Below are 21,835 nucleotides of genomic sequence, written 5' to 3' on the forward strand. Positions count from 1 at the left end.
GAGAGCTGCATGCCTTGCATGCAGAAGGATGATGGTTTGAATCCCGGCATCCCATATGATCCCCTGAGCCTGCCAGGAGCGATTTCTGAGCATTCAGTCACGAGTAACCCCTGAGTGCTGCTGGGTTTGACCCAAAACCCAAAAAAAGCCTATATATAGTCATGTCACTTAACTATAACTTGAGTTATAAAATAATTTATATACTTTTAACTTATCTTCCCAGAGAAGCAGATCAAAAGTTGAATTTTTATTTAGTTGCTGATATTAAACATTACTCGAAAGCCCACAGCTATGCTGAATATTCACAGTAGTATAAGCAATATATCCCCTGATGATTGTGCATGAATGGAAAATAACTATTTAATGGAAAAGTTACTTGTATGAAAGGAGAGGTAAAGTTAGGAGAGGAGACTGTTTTTTTACAAACTGTCTTCTACTACATATGTCTCTTTTACAAATAGTAGTATATTACTATGTTATGCCTCTTTGGCGCTCAGAAGGAGCACAAAATAGATATTTAAAGGTAGTAATTTATCTGAGTTCTCAGATTATTCTGTTATGACAATCATGGTTGTTAGACCTCTTAGACTGAACAATACATCCAACATTTATCTGCATATAACAGGAAAATCTATGTTAACACTAAGCCTGTTTTAAATATACTAGTCCTTATTTATTTCATATAAAAATCTATAAGGTGGAGGATTGATTAAAGGCAACTTAGCAGCTCTGATAAAATGGTAGAAACCAGGTTTCTTATATCATTCTATTCCATAATGCTGTAGTATAGTATATTGCTTTAACATCATCTTAGTGAGCAGTTGACTGCTTGAACTTCAACTAGCAAATCCATATTCTAAATCTAGGCAATAGGAAAGAGGTAATTCAATGACTTTTCCTGGATTTTTCTCCCTTTTAAGGAGTCTTCCTAAAAGACCCTTTTTTAGGCCCAAATGTAGCTAGTTAGCCATACTTAACAGTAAACATAACCAGGAAATAAAGTAATTTTGTGACTACATTGTATGGTAATATAAACAATTTCTTGAGAAAATTCTAGAATTGGATGTTGAATGGAAAAGTAGCAGATGCCTGAAAATTATAAATTATTTTCAGAGAGGTCTTCAGAGGAAAAAGCAGAAAGAGAAATATAGTCATGGAGAACTCTGTCTGCTAATCTACCTACTCCTTACACCTGTACTCCCTTGCTGATATAAACTATTAGCCATCTAGATTACCTCCACAAGGAAACAATTTGGGATAAAAAATTGCATCTATATTCACTTGTCATCGCTCAAGCAGTGCATAAATCACTATCCATACATTGTCTCATTAAGTCTTGTGAAGTCATTGCAGTTATTATTGCTATTCTGCTTTTATGGAAACTGGGTATTGAGATTAATTTGGTTTTAATTGTATTATAGCTTAGGTAACATGGTTACAATAGTGTTATGATATTGATGTACAAAATTACTGCACTTTCACCACCACCAAAGTGCCCCTAATTCTCCTCCATTATCCTTATGTAACCTCTAATCCACTTCTTCAACCACTGCCCTTAATTCATTTGCTTAGTAGTTTTATTTTTGTAACCTAAGGTAAGGGTTTATTATCTAATGCGAAGTAAAGGAGCATAGACTTAAACTCAGGTTTATTGTCAGATGAGATGTTACATTTCCCCCAACTTCTTGCCTATCTCTCCTGGAAAGGGAGACCATCCCATAGCTGGGAGAGGTCTATAGTGGGTAATTTAAGTTGTTGCCTCTGCATAGGGAGAGACAGAGGACTCAGCAGGAAGAAGCAGCATGGAGAGGAGAGACAGGCTGGTACAGAGAGGCAGCTTAGCTTAGAAGCCATGTGAGAAATGCACATTGCAGTTAAGGCCTTACTAATAAAACTTCATGTCTTCTGAAATATGACTGCTGTGGATCATTTTATCACTAGTATCCTGAACCTAAAGACCCTCCAGGCTGACAGGGGTTGCAGGCACTGGGCTGACCTGAGAAAGGCCTCATCCATCCATCCATGAACATTAATACTTAACACAACAGTCAGAAATAAGTATACTTAGCTCTTGTGCTACATATTATACAACTTACAAATAAAGAGGAAGAAAATGGGATAGGAAGATAAAAGTCATTAAAATTATATTAGAGTGGGGGCCGGGTGGTGGCGCTAGAGGTAAGGTGCCTGCCTTGCCTGCGCTAGCCTAGGACGGACCGCGGTTCAATCCCCCGGTGTCCCATATGGTCCCCCAAGCCAGGAGCGACTTCTGAGCGCATAGCCATGAGTAACCCCTGAGCGTTACCGGGTGTGCCCCCCCAAAAAATATTATATTAGAGTAAATTAAATTTTGGAACTAAAGTGGAATAGGTACTTTAGGGGTTGGAGTGCTAGTACAGTAAGAAGGGCATTAGCTTTGCATGAGGCTGACACAGGGTCCATCAGGCAACCCATGTGATTCTCTGAGCACTGTAGGAGTAACACCTGAGTACATAGCCAAAATAAACCCTGAACTGTTAGGTGTGGCTCAAAAAGAACAAAAGTTGCACATTATAATGCTAAAAGAGTGGTGAATGGCTCTCCAAGACTGCTATTTTACCGCTGCTGATGTCAAACATGCAGGCCCAATAACTCTGTACTGTTCTGTAGCCACATATTTCTTCAGTCAATGAGCCATAGCAAAACACTTCAAAGGTCACAAAGGGGAAACAACACAGAACAGCACTATGCTTAGAGAATGGAAGAATCAACTAGTACCAGACACCTATATGGCTCTCCAAAAAAGATTTTAGAGGGGAAATGTGGAGGAATGCTTAAAGATCTTAAAGAAATCATGGAACAAACAGAATGACAGCCAATAAAACTCAAGGAGGTATGAAAGCAGAAATAAGATAAATTCAACTAGAAATAACAGAAGTGAAAAACATGTTAGGTGAAATGAAATGGCCTCACCAGCAGAGTAACAGTTGCTGAAGACAGAATCAGTGAGCTGGAAGATGAGCTGCATAACAACTCTATACAACAGAAGAAGGTGGAAAAGTGCCTAGGATCTGTACAAAACCAAGATCTTCAATACCGGAGGTCTGACTGTAAAAAATGTGATGGAATAGAACTTCTGGAATCATAATTGAAAAACTCTATTTCATCCTTCCTTCTAGGATCTGTCCAGAAACTGAGACCACCAATTATAAAAGACTGATTACATCAAGAGTGATGGAACAGAGCTTCTATAACTATAAAGAAAGACTATTCCTAGGCTTCGTCCTATGACCTGTGTAAATACCAAGATATCGAGTTAGAGAGGCCTGATTATATCATCCACAACTGAGTGGAAAGATGCCTGGCACCATAAAAAGACCTTGGGGAGAGAAAAAGAGTGTGTAAGGAGCCTGTAGTGGTTCTCATGACAGCATGCTTCAAGGGTGGAGAAACCCGAAATTTCTTAGGCCAAGAAATTCCCTTTCTAACTTCCCCAATACTTACTATACTTTTGCAAAATAAATAAATAATAAATAAATAAAAAGGCAAAAAATAAAAAGAAGCACAAACCTTTTTTATGTAGTTGCTGGTTGGGTTTTGTTGTTTTTATATTTTATCATTTTTGTTGGTTTTTTTTCATAGTTGCTGGCTTTGTTTTCTTGTTTGTTTTGTTTTTTTAATTGTGTATTTTTGGTTCTGTTTTTTGTATTTTTCTTGTTATCACTTTGTTGTTTTTTTGCTTGTTATTTTTTTTTGTATTATTAACATTTTCTTCTTTTTTTTTTCAGCCCTTTTCTAAACACCTAGAAGGACTCCTCCTACTTGTTTTTATTTTCTCTTATTCTTTTCCTTTTTCTTTTTTTATATCTCCAACAGAAACACATTGTTTGAATCAGCTTGTTCAGCCTCATAAATTGAGGGGAAAAAAATGAATGGTACCAGGTCCAGACACTCGCATGAACATTTAGTGGAAATAAAAAATGGTCAGACCTGAACATCAAACCCAAAGTTAGCGACAACAGAATATACCTAATCCACAGCAAGCTGTACAAGTAGGGACCAGTTATACTAATAATCTGAGAGTAAAGAAGGGAGATATGAAATGCATGCTGGGGACAGGGGTGGAGGGAGGACATCACTGGTGGTGGAAATTCCCCTAATTTATTGTCATTATGTACCTTAAATATTACTGTGAAAGATTTGCAATTCACTTCTGCCACAATAAAAGTTAAAAAAAAAGAACAGAGCTGAAAATCATCAAAATAAGCAAATAGACAATAGAACAAACAGGAACAACATAAGTATAATTTGGGTCTTAGAGTAACAGGAAGACAACCCCAATGAAGTAGCAACAGTCAAAGACATCATTAATGAGAAGTTTCCAGACCTGAATAGTGCATATACTCACATCCTGGTTTCCCTAAGAGTACCAGCTAAAAGAGACCCAAAGAAAAGCACACCAAGACACATCTTAGTCACAATGATGAAAACCACACATAGAGATAACTTATTGAAAGCAGCAAGATCACAAAAGGAATTTAAATGTAAATAGGCATCTTTAGGATTCACAGAAGATATATCACAAGCCATTCTCCAGGCCTGAAAGCAGTGGTGGTATTTAGTAAAAAAAATAAAATGATTCTCAATGGAAAATGGGGAATGAATGCCTCACCACAATACATCACACAATACATCACACTGACTTTCATTCAGATTTGTAGGAAGGATACACTGCTTAATGGATAAACAGCAGTTCAGAAACTGTATAGACTCAAAACCAATAGTAAAAGAACAGAAGGGCCTAATTTAAGGCAAAACAAACCACAAACACACAAAATTAGCACAAAAATCCCATGACAATTATCATTCTCAGTGTAAATGGACTAAATGCAACAGTTAAGAGAGACAGAGCGACAAAATATATCATAATAAAAGGTTGGAGGACAGGCCTTCAGGCAAACAACTTCTATAAAAGCTGACATTGCTACATTATCAGATGACATAGACTCAGACTTAAAAAGGTTATAAGATACAGAGATGGGAATTTCTTAATAATCAAGGGATGTGTACAAGAGGGAGAAGTCACACTCTAAAACATATATGCACTCAATGAGGGGCCAGCAAAAATACTTAAAACAGCTAACAGACTTAAAGATTAATAGGAACGTAAGATTAATAGGAACGTAATATTAGTGGAAGACATCAAAACCTCCTGATCACCTCTTGATAGATAAACCAGGCTACAACTTAACAAGGACATTCTGGCTTTGAAGAGAGAAATGGAAGAGAATATATATATATATATATATATATATATATATATATATATATATATATATATAGCTTTTCGTCTCCTGAGATCTTGATGCATATTCTTCTCCAAAGTACCTGGGACATTTTCCAAGATAGAGCACATGATGGGCCATAAAACATACCTCTATAAAATCAGGAGGATAGAATTGTTTCAACTATTTTTGAAGACCATGATGCACTGAATAAAAGTGAATTACAAACAAAAATGGAGAAATAACTTTAAAAATCAGCTCATTACTGAGTTGCCAGTGGGTCAGAGACAAAATCAAAGAGGAAATAAAATATTTCTGTAAACAAATGAGAACAAAGACAAAAATTATCAGAATTTGTGGGACAAAGCAAAAGTTGCATTGAGATGAAAATTTATAATTGTCAAGCATTAATCAGGAAGAAAATAAAGGCTTAAAGAAATAACTAAATGGAACAGTAAAAATTAGAAAATTACTAATGAAATGAACCAAAAACAGGTAGGCTAAAGGATTACTAAAGATTAAGGTGGAGATTAATACTGGTATGCACCCACAAAATAAAACATATCAGTAAAAGTAAAATTTAGTTCTTTGAAAAAGTAAACAAGATAAACCATTAACAAGACTCACAAAGAAAGAGAAACTTTAATAAATAATCAGAAATGAAAAGGGGTATGTCACTACAGATATTACAGAAATTAAAAGGGTAATCAGCAATTACTTTGAGAATCCTAATGCCACAAAACAAGAGAACCCGGATGAAATGGATAAATTCTTGGACTTATAAACATAGTCAAGGCCATTTACTACAAGTCTATGGCAAATATACTCAATGGGAAAAAACTAAAAGCATTTCCACTAAGATCTGGAATGATACAAGGTTGTTGCCCTCTCTTGCCACTTGTATTCAATATAGCACTTGAAGTTCTTGCTATAACAATTAGGCAAAAGAAAAAATATACAGGACATCACATAGGATAGGAAGAAGTTAAGCTCTCACTGTTTTCATTTAACATGATGCCATATTTAGAAAACCCTAAAGACACTACCTAAAAGCTTCTAGAAACAATATATTTGTATAGTTAAATGATAGAGTACAAAATTAATATGTAAAAATCCATAGATTTTATATACAAAAAATGAAAGAAAAGAAAGAGACATTAAAAAAATCCCACAAAACTGTGCCTCAGAAAATCAAGTATCTTAGATTCAACTTAAAAAAGAGGTGAAAGATCCATACAAAATTATAAAACATTATTCCAAAAAATAAAAGAACACAGGGGCCAGAGAGATAGCATAGAGGTAGGGTGTTTGCCTTGCATGCACTAGGACAGTGTTTCGAATCCCAGCATCCCTTATGGTCCCCTGAGCCTGCCAGGAGTGATTTCTGAGTGCAGAGCCAGGAGTAACCCCTGAGTACTGCCAGGTGTGACCCAAAAACCAAAAAAAGAAGGGAAGGAAGGAAGGAAGGAAGGTAGGAAGGAAGGAAGGAAGGAAGGAAGGAAGGAAAGAAAAGAACACAAGGAAATGTAGACATATACCCTGCTCATTAATTGGGAGGATCAATATAATTAACATGGCAATATTTCACAAAGCATTGTATAGATTTAATGTAACCTTGAAAACAATACCCATTACATTATTCAAAAAAGTGGAATGAATCTCCCTTGAGATTCATTTGGGGGGCCAGAGAGGTGGCACTAGAGGTAAAGTGTCTGCCTTGCAAGTGATAGCCAAGGAAGGACAGTGGTTCGATCCCCTGGTGTCCCATATGGTCCCCCCAAGCCAGGGGCAATTTCTGAGTGCTTAGCCAGGAGGAACCCCTGAGCATCAAATGGGTGTGGCCCCAAAACCAAAAAAATAAATAAATAAATAAAAAGAAATTCATTTGGAAAAATAAATATCCACAAATAACCAAAGCATTATTTGGTATGAAGAATATGGGGCCATCACTTTTCCCAACTTTAAATGGTACAATACATGGGCTGGTCCTTTTAAACCTCATATCTATTGTCTCTGGGTATTACTGCCATACTATCTTTTATTTCTCTTAAAACCCATACATGAGTGAGACTATTCTGCGCATATCTGTAGTCTTCTGACTCATTTAACTCAGCATAATAGTTTCCATGTCCATCCATGTATCAGAAAATTTCATAATTTCATTTTTCCTGACAGCTGCATAGTATTCAACTGTGTATATATATACCATAGTTTCTTCAGCCACTCATCTGTGTCGGGCATCTGGTTGTTTCCAGATTCTGCCTATTGTAAATAGAGTGGCGATAAACATAAATGTTCAGAAGCTTGCTACAAATATTGGTGAGTGCAATTAGAGAAATAACTACACCAACAACTATCATGCCAATAGTAGTTAATGACAGAAATAGAATGCCTGTCTCAAAGACATGCAGGGGGTGAGGGAGGAGTGATATCGGAGGCATTGATGATGGGGAAGGTTGTACTGGTGAAGGGGGTATACTTTTTTTGGGGGGGCATACCTGGTGACACTCAGGGGTTACTCCTGGCTATGCACTCAGAAATCCCTCCTGACTTGGGGGAACCATATGGGATGCCAGGGGATCAAACCGTGATCCATCCTAGGTTAGTGTGTGCAAGGTAAATGCCCTCCCACTTGTGCCATTGCTCTGACCTCATAGGGGTATTCTTTTTAATGACTAAAACCCAACTACAAACATGTGTGAAACCATGGTGCTTAAATAAAGATATTAATGAACAAAACAAGAAAACAAGCAAAATTGATTTAAAAAATAGTGGGCCCATCTCTTCAAGGCTTAGAGGCTTGTTCACACACACACACACACACACACACACACACACACACACACACATGCAATTGCCTCTGCTCCTGCCCTTTACTGGGAGAGAATTTCGGCCAGCAGCTTTCTCTCAACCAGGACAGAAGGCAGAAGGCAACTACAAATAATTCGCGAGTGTTAAGCTCTTTTGTGAACACCTAGAAAATTTAGCTGTAGAAGTTAGTAAAAAGGGTGACGTGTGCCAGTCGAGAGACTTTAATAAGGGGAGAGCAGGGTTTTTATGCCCTGCTCCAGTGGGAGGAGTAGTAACATAGGATTGAAACATAAACCAATCAGATTTGTACAAGTACAACAATTTTAACCAATGGGAGCATAAATTTCTTTTTTGGTTTAGTGCGCATACTGCACATACACATTTTGATGGCGAGAAGGATAAGGAGGAACCTGGCAGGATGAGGGGAGGGGAAGCAAATTCTTAAACAAATAGCTAATTGATATTTACGCAAATACAATTTTTGTTTAGCCTATTTTCCATTTAGATCTTTCTTTTGTGCAAGCAATAAGGATCACAATTTAAACTTTACAAAAACATATCTATAACTACATGCTTGAGAGCAGGCACAAAAATAGATTCCAAGGAAAGGTTAAGGAATCTGGTTAAGCCAGATTCTGTGTGCTGAGCTAAATTTATTTGCAAAGTTTCCTGTTGGCTCGGGGCTATGCAAACTTTGTGGCTACCAGGCAGGCGGTGGAAAATTCATCCAGAGTTCCATTGAATCATGTGGGGTGCATGGTCACCCACACACACACACATGACAACAAATAGTTTTATATATCCAATTAGAAATTATAGGGGCCAGAGCAGTGGCGCTATAGGTAAGGTGTCTGCCTTGTAACTGCTAGCCTAGGATGGACTGCGATTAGATGCCCCAGTGTCCTATATGGTCCCCACAAGCCAGGGGTGATTTCAAAGTGGATAGACAGAAGTAACTCCTGAGCGTCAAATGGGTGTGGCCCAAAAATGTTTCTCCAAAGCAAAAACTCAGGTCCAGATGGATTCACTAGAAAATTCTTTCAAACCTTTGAAGAAGTTGTACTGCATTTTATTACCCTTTTCAATATTCTAAATATTGATAGATCTGTATAGCTATTTCAGATAATCTTGGTTCAAAATTGGAAGGTTGTAGGAGTACAAAAATTTATTGATTTTATCCAGGTTCTCTTGTTTAGTGGCATAAAGATTCTCAAAGTAATTGCTGATTACCCTTTGAATTTCTGTGGTATCTGTAGTGACATTCCCTTTGTAAGAAGTATATTCTTGTTGGATTTCAATCTGGTTGACCTAAGCAGTGTTGACAAAGACATGTTGAGGTTTCCCACAATTATTGTGTTGTTATTGATATTATTTTTCAGATTTGTCAACAATTGTATTAAATATTTTGCTGGACCCTCATTCGGTGCATATATGTTTAGGAGAGTTATTTCTTCCTGCTCTACATACCCCTTGATTAATATAAAAGGTCCATCTTTGTCCCTTACAACTTTCCTGAGTATAAAGTTTGCATAATCTGATATTAGTATAGCAACTCCAGCTTTTTTATGGGTGTTGTTTGCTTGGATGATTTTTCTCCAGCCTTTTATTTTGAGTGTTTATTTGTTCTGACTATTCGGGTGCATTTTTTGTAGGCACTGAAGGTTGCATTGAGCTTTTTGATCCATTTAGCCACTCTGTGTCTCTTAACTGGTGCATTTAGTCCATTGACATTGAGAGAAAGAATTGTCCTGTGATTTAATTCCATCTTTATATCAAAATTTGGTGTGTCTTTTGGTCAGTCTTGTCTTAAATTAGGTCTTTCAGTTTTTCCCTTAAGACTGGTTTTGAGTCTGTAAAGTTTCTGAGCTGTTTTTTGTCTGTGAAACCATGTATTCTTCCATCAAACCTGAAAGTGAGTTTTGCTGGTTGTAGTGTACCTATCTGAGATCCTGGATCTAGGTGTAGCTACCTGAGACCCACCCATTTCTGGGAGGGGTCTTGGGAACCAGATATTAGGTATAGCCTTACCTGCAAGACCCCGCCCATTCCTGGAAGGGGTCTTGGAAAAGTTAGATAAGCCTTGGACCGAGGGAATTCGGGCCCTTTCTGCGCTGCTGGGCGCTCTGGCTTTTGGGTCTCTGCGTTCTGGTCTTTGACAAGCATGGAGCCCAAAGGGAAGATGGCTGAAAGGAGTTTAGATGCAGGGCCAAGAATAACTAGTGCTTGAAAGGTTATGAGTAGGCCACACACATGTGGTGGATAGGGCATGAATAAAGTTAATGCTTCCTGATGCCTGTCTCTGGATGAGTCTGGGACCCGCTGGCTGGATGGGGGTTGCAAAGCCACGTGGCCTGGGATGGCAGAGAGAGAAATCCATCGCCATCCACCGCCATCCAGCTCCATCATTAATTATTTAATGCAACATAATGGTGCTCGAACTGTGTTTTGAATCCTGGACCCAACAAAACAGCAATAATGGTGAGATTTCTGCTTTTTAGTTTCATTTTGGCTCTTTTCAGTTGCAGTGAGCCCAAAACCTTGGGCTACCATGTGAAGCCATTTTCAAATATGGCCGACACACCTTATGGGGGGGAAAAGGGCAACTGAAACAAGGGAGGTGAAAGCTTGCATCACCTCCAGCCCAGGCCCAGGCCTAGGACTAAGACTTTGTTACAATAAACAAAAACCTCGGCCTCCTCAAAGACTGATTAAAAGTCTAAATTGGAAACGGAGGAGAAAAAAGACTGTATTTAAAGTGGACTGATTTTCTGAGAACAACCTTTGGCTTGAATTTGGATTTAAACTTTGAAAACTTCGGACTGGACTTCTAGAACTCTGAACATCCAAAAGCCACCTGCAAAAACGCTGTGGCCGAGAGATACTTGCTTCCAAAAGTGCCATCCGGAGGGGGAAAAAGGCAGCTGCTATCAACCAAGAACTCGGCCCTGTAGCAGAAAAGCGGCGAACAGTGCCTAATCTGGCAGAAAGCAGCGAGCCTGGGATCCACCCTCCAGATCACAAAGGTGAAATGGCGTGAACGAAACCGGCCTGCACAAAGTTTACAGAAGCCACGTGGTGAGATCAGCGTGGGACAAATTAGTCATCTGTACTTATGATTTTAAGTGTAGGGACTAAGCTGGTAGTTATATATTTTACTCATAGTTGGTGATGGGATAAGTTTTAGTTAGTTAGTGGTTTTATATTTTACTCATAGTTGGTGATGGGATAAGTTTTAGTGAATTAGTGGTTTAAAAAAAATAGGGAGGTAATACAGCTTAGCCCAACTAAAACATCTAATTTCTAACCACCTGCATCTTTGTCTTAAGTCATTTTCTTTATAATTTAAATGTGTTTTGTTGTCTTTCATAGTTAATATTTTCAATAACAAAATGTTTTACTGTGTGTATTTTAATGTACTTAGCCTGTTTTTAAAATGTATGTTATGCATTTATGCTTTAGTACTTGTGTGTAGGGAAGGTTAATCGGAACAGGAATTTCCCCCAATATAGTTTAAGAGTATAGGAACATAAAATTTCCGAAATAGTGCTTGGTAAAAAAGCATTAAGATAATTTTAAGTTACAGGTGTATAGTATATTTTGCAGAAATGTTATGTTTTTGAAAAGGGGTGGTATATTAATTTTCACTTTATTACGTTGTTGTATGAAAATATTAACCCACCTTTGGCTAAAGGTGAAGTCAGGATTACAAAAGGGTCTTTATATTTCAGAAAAGGGGGAAATGTAGTGTACCTATCTGAGACCCTGGATCTAGGTGTAGCTACCTGAGACCCACCCATTTCTGGGTGGGGTCTTGGGAACCAGATATTAGGTGTAACCTTACCTGCAAGACCCCGCCCATTCCTGGGAGGAGTCTTGGAAAAGTTAGATAAGCCTTGGACCGAGGGAATTCGGGCCTTTTCTGCGCTGCTGGGCACTCTGGCTTTTGGGTCTCTGCGTTCTGGTCTTTGAAGAGCATGGAGCCCAAAGGGAAGATGGCTGAAAGGAGTTTAGATGCAGGGCCAAGAATAACTAGTGCTTGAAAGGTTATGAGTAGGTCACACACATGTGGTGGATAGGGCATGAATAAAGTTAATGCTTCCTGATGCCTGTCTCTGGATGAGTCTGATTTTCACCTTTCACCTGGGCCTGGGACCCGCCGGCTATATGGGGTTGCGAAGCCACGTGGCCTGGGATGGCAGAGAGAGAAATTCATCGCCATCCACCGCCATCCAGCCCCATCGTTAGTTATTTGATGCAACAGCTGGTTACTGTATTCTAGGTGAAGCATTCATTTCAATGAGATTTGTCACTATGTCCCACCACTGCTTTCTGGCCTTGAGTGTTTCTGGTGACAGGTCTGCTGTAAATCTCAGGATGCTCCCTTGAATATAATTTCCCTTTTTGATCTGCTGCTTTAAGAATTATATCTCTATCTGTGGGATTCTTCATTGTGACCAGGATGTGTCTTGGGGTATTTTTTCTGGGGTCTCTTTTGTTTGGTACTCTTCAGGAATGCAGGATTTGATTATATACTTTCTTTAGCTTGGAAGTTTCTCTTTAATGATGTTCTTGACCACTGATTCTTCCTTTGTAAGAAGAGAAATGGAAGAAAGAGGCCGAGTAGATATGTATAGGACACACAATCCCCAGAAACCTGGATATACATTTTTCTCCAATGTACATGGGACATTCTCCAGGATAAACTACATGCTGGCACATAAAACATACCTCCATAATATCAAGAGGATAGACATTTTGCAGCTATCTTCGCTGACCACAAGGCTCTGAAAATATATGTGAATTCCAAAGGGACTCAGAAGAAAAACTTTAACACCTGGAAGATAAACAGCCTCATACTGAATAACCAGTGGGTCCGAGATGAAATCAAAGAGGAAATCAATCATTTCCTGGAAACAAATGATAATAAAGACACAAACTATCAGAACTTAAGGAACACAGCAAAAGCAATACTGAGAGAAATATTTATAGCTTTGCAAGCATGCATCAGGAAGGAAGAAAGGGCATACCTGAATAGCTTAATGATGCAGCTCGTAGAATTAAAAAGTGCTCAACAAAAGGTTCCAAAAATAGGGAGACAGAAGGAAATAACAAAGCTGAGAGCAGAAATCAACGAAGTGGAAACCCAAAAAACAATCCGAAAGAATAACGAAAGCAGAAGTTGGTTCTTTGAAAAAATAAACAAGATTGATAGACCACTGGCAAAACAAACAAAGAAAGAGAGAGAGAAACTTGATAACTCATATTAGGAATGAAAGGAGAGATAACTACTGATATGGCAGAGAATTCAAAGGGTAATCATAAACTACTTTGAGAAACTCTATGCCACTAACAATGAGAACCTGGAAGAAAAGGATAAATTCTTGGACTCTTATAATCTTCAACAGTTGAAAGAAGAGGATGTAGCATATATAAACACCCCCATCACTATTGATAAAATTAGAACGGTAATCAAATGTCTGCCCCAAAACAAAAGCACAGGCCCAGATTGATTCACTAATGAATTCTTTCAAACTTTCCAAGAGAAACTACTACCAATCCAGGCAAGACTCTTTCATGAAGTTGAATAAACAGGAACACTTCCAAATAGCTTTTATGAAGCCAACATCACCTTGATACCTAAACCAGACAGAAATGCTACGAAAAAAGAAAATTACAGGCTAATATCGCTGATGAATGCAGATGCAAAGATCCTCAATCCACCAACAATGAGAAAAATAAAAATCACATGATCATATAATAGATGCAGAGAAAGCATTTAATAAGGTCAGACACCCATTCTTGATCAAAACTCTCAGCAAGATGGGAATGAAAGGAACCTTTCTCAATATAGTTAAGACCATCTAACACAAGCCAATGCAAATATTATCCTCAATGGAGAAAAACTAAAAGCCTTCTCTCTAAATTCTGGCACAAGACAAGACATTCCTCTCTCACCACTCCTATTCAAAATAGCACTGGAGTACTCGCTATAGCCATTAGGCAAGAAAAAGATATCAAGGGAATCCAGATACATAAGGAAGAAGTCAAGCTCTCGCTGTTTGCAGATGATATGATACTCTACTTAGAAAACCCTAAAGACTCTACCAAAAGTTTCTAGAAACAATAGACTCATATAGCAAGGTGGCAGGCTACAACAGTAACACACAAAAATTAATGGCCTTTTTATACACCAATAGTAATAAGGAAGAAATGGACATTAAGAAAACAACCCCATTCACGATAGTGCCACACAAACTCAAATATCTTGGAATCAATTTGACTAAAAATTTGAATGACCTATACAAAGAAAACTATAAAACTCTGCTCTAAGAAATAAGAGAGGACACACAGAAATGGAAACACATACCCTGCTCATGGATTGGCAGGACTAACATAATCAAAATGGCAATACTCCCCAAGGCATTGTACAGATTTAATGTGATCCCTTTAAAGATATCTATGACATTCTTCAATGAAGTGGATCAGGCACTTTTGAAATTTATTTGGAACAATGAACACCCTAGAATAGCTAAAGCAATCATTGGGAAAATAATATGGGAGGAATTACTTTCCCCAACTTTAAACTTTACTACAAAGCAATAGTTATCAAAACAGCATGGTATTGGAATAAGGACAGGCCCTCAGGTCAGTGGAATAGACTTGAGTTCTCAGCGAATGCTCCCCAGACATGCAATCACCTAGTTTTTGATAAAGGAGCAAGAAATCCTAAATGGAGCAAAGAAAGCCTCTTCAACAAGTGGTGTTGGCACAACTGGCTAGCCACTTGAAAAAATAGAACTTAGACCCCCAGCTAATATCATGTACGAAGGTAAAATCCAAATGGATTAAAGACCTCGATATCAGACCCAAAACCATAAGATATATAGAACAACACGTAGGTAAAACACTCCAGGACATTGAGACTACAGGCATATTCAAGAAGAAACTGCACAATCCAAGCAAGTGAAAGCAGAGATTAACAGATGGAAATATATTAAGTTGAGAAGCTTCTGCAGCTCAAATAGCGCCCAGGATACAAGAGCCACCCACTGAGTGGGAGAAACTATTCACCCAATACCCATCAGATAAGGGGCTAATCTCCAAAATATAGAAGGCACTGACAGAAATTTACAAGAAAAAAAACATCTAATCCCATCAAAAAATATGGAGAAGAAATGAATAGACACTTTGACAAAGAAGAAATACAAATGGCCAAAAGACACATGAAAAAAATGCTCCACATCACTAATCATCAGGGAGATGCAAATCAAAACAACTATGAGGTACCATCTCACACCACAGAGATTGGCGCACATCACAAAGAATGAGAACAAGCAGTGTTGGAACAGACGTGGAGAGAAAGGAACTCTTATCCACTGCTGGTGGGAATGCCGTCTAGTTCAACCTTTATGGAAAGCAATATGGAGATTCCTCGAAAAACTGGAAATCGAGCTCCCATATGACCCAGCTATACCACTCCTAGGAATATACCCTAGGAACATAAAAATACAATACAAAAATCCCTTCCTTACACCTATATTCATTGCAGCACTATTTACCATAGCAAGACTCTGGAAACAGCCAAGATACCCTTCAACAGATGAATAGCTAAACAAACTGTGGTACATATATACAATGGAATATTATGCAGCTGTTAGAAGATGAAGTCATGAAATTTTCCTATACATGGATGTACATGGAATCTACTATGCTGAATGAAATTAAGTTAGGGAGAGAGAAAAATGCAGAATGGCCTCACTCATTTATGGGTTTTAAGAAAAATGAAAGACATTCTTGCAATAATAATTTTCAGACACAAAAGAGAAAAGAGCTGGAAGTTACAGCTCACCTCATAAAGCTCACCACAAACAGGGATGAGTTTAGTTAGAGAAATAACTACATTTTGAACTATCCTAATATAGAGAATGTACGAGGGAAATAGAAAGCCTATCTAGAGTACAGGCGGGGGTTGGGTGGGGAGGAGTGATTTTGGAACATTGGTGATGGAAATGTTGCACTGGTGATGAGTGGTGTTCTTTATATGACTGAAACCCAAACACATTCATGTATGTAGTCAAGGTCTTTAAATAAGGTATAAAAAATGAATCACCATCACCTTCCCCAACTTTAAATATAAAGCTCTAGTCATTAATATCACATGGTATTAGAATCAGAATGGAATAGACTTAAATATTACAGAGATGGATCCACAGGTTTATGAATAATTAAATTTTAAAAGAGCAAGAAATACAATGGGGAGCAAGTAAAGAATCTGGTCAAAAAACTGGTCAACTACATGCAAAAAATGAACACAAACCTTTTCTTAACAACATTCATAAAGGCCAAATCAGAATGGATTAACAACCTTAATGTCAAACCTGAAACCATAAGGTATATGAAGGAAGACATGGAACATGCTATGACATTGAGGCTAAAGATATTTTCAAGGATGAAATACCAGAGGCCAATCAAATGGAAGCAAAATAAACAAATTTTTACTACATTAAAATTTTTACTACATTAAACTAAGAAGCTTCTGAACTTTAAAGGAAACAGTGACTAGGATACAAAGGCTAGTCACAGAATGGGAAATACTATTCACCCAATAACCATCAGATAAGAGATTAGTATCTAAGATATACAAGGCACTGATTGAACTTTACAAAAAATATCTAGCCTCATCAAATAATGGGGAAAAGAAATTAATTGATATTTCCTCAAAGAAAAAATACAGATGGCCAACAGGCACAAAAAAAAATGCTTCACATCACTAATGATCAGGGAGTTGCAAATCAAAACAACAAAGATATCATCTTATACCCCAGAGACTGTCACACATCACAAAAACAAACAAACAAACAAACAAAAAAAAAAAACCAAGAATAACCAGATGCAGGTGCAGAGAGAAAGGAAGAAAAGACTCACTCATTGCTGCTGGTGATGCAGACTAATTCAGCCTTTTTTGGAAAACATTATAGACATTCCTTAAAATTATAGAAGTTTAGCTTCCATATAATTCAGCAATATCACTCCCAGGGATATATTCCAGGAACACAAAAAATACAGTAATGCCTCTGCACTCCTATCTTCCTTCATTGAAAAACTATTTAAAATAGCCAGAAACTGGAAACAAACCAGATACCCAAAAACAAATGAGTGGCCAAAGAAACTGTGGTACATCTACATAATGAAATATTCTGAAGCCTTTAGGAGAAATGAAGCCATGAATTTGCTTATGGATAGATATGAAGATTATTATGCCTAGTGAAATGAGAGGTAAAGGAGTAGACAGAATAATCTCACTTATTTATGAGTTATAAGAATAACAAGAAAGAGTATGATAATAACATCCATAGACAATGGAGATATATATGGGTCAGGATATCCAGACCAGGATAGGAAGCTTACCACAAAGAGCAGTGAATGCAGGTAGAGTAGAAAAGGGTCTATTATGACAATGATAGTTGGAATTGATTACTGTATAAAAAAAATACTTTGCTTTGAAAGACGAGTGACATGCAAGGTACCCTTCCATTAACTATAATGCAAAACACAGTGACAAAAAGAAAAGAGAAAGAGAAATATATTTTCTGTCCTAGAAATAGGTCGGTGTGGGGTGGGAGTGAAATGGGAGACATCGGTGGCAGGATGGGTGCACTGGTGATGGATGGTGTATATACTAAGAATGAAACCCAACAATGAACAATGTTGTCATCACTGTGCTTAAATAAAAAAAAAACTACACATAGAATGCAAGAACCTATTCACCCAATACTCATCAGACAAGGAGTTAATATCTAAGATATAAAAAAGCACTGACAGAACTGAACAGGAAGTAAATCATATCAAATTCCCCCAAAAAATAAATAGAGAGAAAAAAAGAACAGACATTTCTTCAAAGAAGAAATACAAATGGCCAAAGGGCACATAAAAAAAAATGCTCCACAACATTAATCATCGGGGATATACAAGTCAAAACAATGAGGTATCATCTCACACCAAAAAGATTGACATATGTCACAAAGAACAAGAACAGCCTTTGCTGCCACAGATGCAGGGAGAAAGGAATTCCCATTCACTGCTAGTGGGACTGTAGACTGGCTCAGACTTTTTAGAAAACAATATGGATATTCCTCAAAAAAAACTAGAAATTGAGCTTTTACTAGATCCAGCAATACAACTCCTATGAATATGCCCTAGGTTTATTTGTTTGTTTGTTTTTTGGTTGGCAGCACCCAGGGGTTACTCTTGGCTCTATGCTCAGAAATCACTCCTGGCAGTCTAGGGGGACAATATGGGAAGCTGGGACTGTAACCACCATCCTTTTGCATGCAAGGCAAACACCTCACCTCCATGCTATCTCTCTGGCCCCTAGGAATCCAAAAACACAATACAGAAAAGCCCTCTGCATTGCTTTACTCATTGCAGCACTATTTACAATAGCCAGAATCTGAAAACAACCCAAGTGTCCAAAAACAGAGGAGTGTCTAAAGAAACTGTGGTACATCTTCACAATGGAATATTGTAGACACCTGTATTTGATTCTTAGACAACTCCTTGCTTTTCCTTTCCTCCTTCCACTCTTTTTGATTTGTAAAAACCCACCCAGCCTTGATTAGGGATCCACCTAGGCTTAATTAACATAATTAAATCAACTCTGGTCCTTAGGTGAATTACCTCTTTTTTTTTGGGGGGGGGGTCACACACGGCTGCGCTCAGTGGTTACTGCTGGCTCTATGCTCAGAAATCGTTCCTGGCAGGCACAGGGGACCAAATAGGATGCCAGGATTCGAACCACCGTCCTGCATTACCTCCATGCTATCTCTCCGGCCTCTTCCTCCTCCTCCTCCTCCTCCTCTTCCTCCTCCTTCTTCTTCTTCTTCTTCTCCTCTTCTTCTCTTCTTCTTCCTTCTTCCTTCTTCTTCTTTCTTCTTCCTTCTTCCTCCTTCTTCTTCCTTCTTCCTTCTTCTTCCTTCTTCCTTCTTCTTCTTTCTTCTTCCTTCTTCTTCCTTCTTCTTCCTTCTTCCTCCTTCTTCCTCCTTCTTCCTTCTTCTTCCTTCTTCCTCCTTCTTCCTTCTTCTTCCTTCTTCTTCCTTCTTCCTCCTTCCTCCTTCTTCTTCCTTCTTCCTCCTTCTTCCTTCTTCTTCCTTCTTCCTTCATCTTCCTTCTTCCTTCTTCTTCCTTCTTCTTCCTTCCTTTCTTCTTCTTCTTTCTTCTTCTTCTTCTTCTTCTTCTTCTTCTTTCTTCTTTTCTTCTTCCTTCTTCTTCTTCTTTCTCTTCTTCTTCTTCCTTCTTCTTCTTCTTCTTCTTCTTCTTCTTCTTCTTCTTCTTCTTCTTCTTCTTCTTCTTCTTTTATGATTACAGTGTTTAATGTTACTGAGTGCAATTTCTACAGAGCAGGATAACAGATAGTTTACTAGGACAGTCACATTCCTGTCTTTGCACTTTCTTCATTTCCACCTTTGCCCAAGTCATCTTCTTTTTCATGGACCACCATGGTGCAGCCAATGATGGAATGCTCCCCAGAGAGAGTGATCATGGCATTCTGGATAGACACAGTGGCCCTCTTTGCCTGCGGTCACATTGCCCAGGTCTCCCACATGCCTGTCTTGGTCCTTTGGCCCACCATGCTTTTTGGCGAAAGGATAAAGTGAGGTCCTGCGCTGGTATAGCCTTGTGTGTTATCTCCAAATGGATGCACGTGGAATCCGTGCTAACCTTCAGTGCATCTGGAAATGGAGCCCGACATATTCACAGGCCCATTTCTCTGCTGCTCGAAGTGGATGGTGCCCTTGACCAGGCCATTGCCCTTCAGCACACATATGGTCTTGGTCACCATGACTCGCTCAAGCCACTCCAGCTCCCTCCAGTGGTTCGACACCACCACTGAGATCCCCCCGAATTACCTATTTTCTGATAAACCTAGATAATATAAGTGACAGGGAAAGAAGCTCAGTTAGAAGCTGGCTCTGTAAGATACAAGAAGCTGCTCAAACCCCTGTTCCTTATGCACCTTCTCCCATGACTGTTTCTTTAGCAACATCCCATCTACCTGACCCATCCATTCTAGAGTCAGAATGAACCTGAACACAGTGTAATACTGTGGCAGATTCAAGGTTGAAGGCAGGTGTCACTCCAGGGAAACTGACTCCGCAGAATAATAGGCAGCTATTTGTGTGTGTGTGCGGGGAAGGGTTGGGTCACACCCGACAGCGCTTAGGGGTTACTCCTGGCTCTATGCTCAGAAATCACTCTTGGCAGGTTCAGGGGACCATATGGGATGCCGGGATTTGAACCACCAACCTTCTGCATGCAAGGCCTTACCTCCATTAATATGCAGTTATTAGGAAAAATGAAGATATGAATTTTATTTATATATGGATGAATATGGAGATTATTATACTGAGTGAAAAGAGTCAGAGGGAGAGGGATAGACATATAATAATCTCATTCTTCTGTGGGATATGATTGTAAAATCACCCCATGCACCATATCTCCAAGAACAGGTGAACGAGTCTGAATCAGGGACACAAAAGAAATAACCCAAACCAGGCTGAGGGGTAAACACGTGTAGTCTGGCAGTCTTTACTAGTATGGAACTCACTGCCTGACAGAACTACTGTTTTAATTGATCACCCCCTTGGTTGAGCAATAAACGCACCCAGGTTTACAAGTAAGACATTCTTTGTTTTGGGTGAAACTAAGTTGTAAATAAGCAGATACAAAGTAACTTTGGGATAAACTTTGTTTTAGGTAAAATAAGGTATAACCCAACATAAGATAACAGATAGTATGGTAGTAACCAGAGACAAAAGAAATGAGGGCCAGGAGGACCAATCATGGCAGTAAGCTTGCAACAAAGTGCCAGTTTTGCAGTTAGGGTAGAGGAGGATCCATTATGACGATCATAATTGAAACTGACTTTTCTGAAAATAAATAAAAGCAAAAAAAAAAAAAAAACCAGTGTGCTGAAAGGGGATAAAATGATATACATAGTACTCCTTCATTAAAAATATTGCAAATAGGGGCCAGAGATGTGGCACTAGATGTAAAGCATCTGCCTTGCAAGCGCCCCAGTGTCCCATATGGTCCCCTCCAAGCTAGGGGCAATTTCTGAGCACATATCCAGGAGTAACCCCTCATCAAATGGGTGTGGCCCAAAGGAAATTTTGCAAACCACAATTCTAATATGGGAACGAGAGGGGGGGAGAGGGAGAGAGAGAGGGGGGGAGAGGGGGGAGAGAGAGAGTGAGAAAGAGAGTGAGAGAGAGCGAGAGAGAGAACAGTTAAATGCCTGCTCAGAGGCAGGCAGGGGAAAGGGGTAGGAAGTATATTTGCAACACTGGTGATAGGAAACATGCACTGGTGAAGGGAAGGTATATATTGTTTGACTAATTCAACCATGAATAATTCTGTAACTATAATGCTTAAAGTAATTATTATTTAAAAATAATAAAGATGACTGGGGCCCGAGTGGTGGCGCAAGTGGTAGGGTGTTTGCTTTGCACGCGCTAACCTAGGACGGACCGTGGTTTGATCTACCGTCATCTCCTATGGTCCCCAACCAGGAACAATTTCTGAGCGCATAGCCAGGAATAACCCCTAAGCATTACTGAGTGTGGCCACCACCCCCCCAAATAATAATAAAGAAGGAAACAATACATCTCAGGGAAAAGAAATAGAAAGAAAGAGCAACAGACAAAAACAGCCTCCAGGACACCAGTAATAAGCCAGCAAGCCTGTAAATGAAGGGCATCCTT

At 38.7% G+C, this 21,835-nt stretch overlaps 1 protein-coding gene and 1 pseudogene across 1 annotated transcript in view; one reads left to right on the top strand and one right to left on the bottom strand.

Moving 5' to 3' along the window:
• Window positions 1-21,835, top strand: part of LOC126007743 (histone-arginine methyltransferase CARM1-like) — a 255,607-nt gene that overhangs the window by 168,423 nt on the left and 65,349 nt on the right.
• LOC126012609 (superoxide dismutase [Cu-Zn]-like) lies at window positions 19,501-19,930 on the bottom strand (annotated as a pseudogene).

This window comes from Suncus etruscus, chromosome 1 (assembly GCF_024139225.1).
Source record: "Suncus etruscus isolate mSunEtr1 chromosome 1, mSunEtr1.pri.cur, whole genome shotgun sequence".
NCBI classification, from domain to species: Eukaryota; Metazoa; Chordata; class Mammalia; order Eulipotyphla; family Soricidae; genus Suncus; species Suncus etruscus.